The sequence below is a fragment of the Monopterus albus genome, unplaced genomic scaffold (assembly GCF_001952655.1).
Source record: "Monopterus albus unplaced genomic scaffold, M_albus_1.0 scaffold390.1, whole genome shotgun sequence".
Lineage (NCBI taxonomy): Eukaryota > Metazoa > Chordata > Actinopteri > Synbranchiformes > Synbranchidae > Monopterus > Monopterus albus.
In genome coordinates, this window is record NW_018128270.1 from 136,573 (window position 1) to 137,376 (window position 804).

Here is an 804-nt window from a genome sequence, read left to right on the forward strand (position 1 = left end):
CTGTTTTGATAAAAACAACATTTTGTGAACTTATCTTATTTCACATACTAAAGTGGCAAGTACAACAAAAAACCCCCAGCATTTTTAAGTATGAATTGCATTCTATTATGAAATCTATTTTCTACTCACTTCATATGCCCAAATCAATCTCATCAAGAGATTTGCCTTTGTAGACCTCAGTTCCATGTTCAATTGCCATGAGCAGCTTGCTCATCTTTGCAGCTGAAGTCTGTTCTCGGGTAGGCGATAGTATTCATGATGAACACGAATATCATGTCCCATAAATTTGGCAAGTTGATCCCACTCATTTTCTTTCAGGTTCATTATCTGACTAAGTGTAGCCACATGTTTCCTCAGGTGGGTTGACGTGAGTGTTTCAGGCTTCCCTGCCCCACTTGCAGCTGCATAGTTCCTCAAACAGTCTGAACCTCGGAGATGAGAATCCGAATGCTGTCTTGCAAAGACGTACTCATTACTACCCAAAATGCCATTGTCCTCACCCCTCTGCTTAATTAGGAAATCAAGTGATTTTTGTCATCTCTCTGGTAAGCAGCACAGGTACTTTACGGCGTCTCTTCCCTCTTATCACCAATCTGGTAAACTCATGACTCAAATCTTGTTCCAGTTTTGAAAGGCACTGCATAATGTCCTCATCTGGTTCTTCATTGGTTCTGTTCCTATAGGTCAACAGAGGCAATTTTGCTGCCTCACCTTGCCGTCTTCAGTTGAAAAGTATGATTTGTGAGAGAAGGCACTCACTGAGAATCTTGTATGCTTTAGGGTTAGGCGCTTCCATGAGTTTCA

At 41.3% G+C, this 804-nt stretch overlaps 1 protein-coding gene across 1 annotated transcript in view; it reads right to left on the reverse strand.

Annotated features, from left to right (window-relative positions):
- The window catches only part of sdhaf3 (succinate dehydrogenase complex assembly factor 3), a 5,564-nt gene that overhangs the window by 3,767 nt on the left and 993 nt on the right, over positions 1-804 (reverse strand).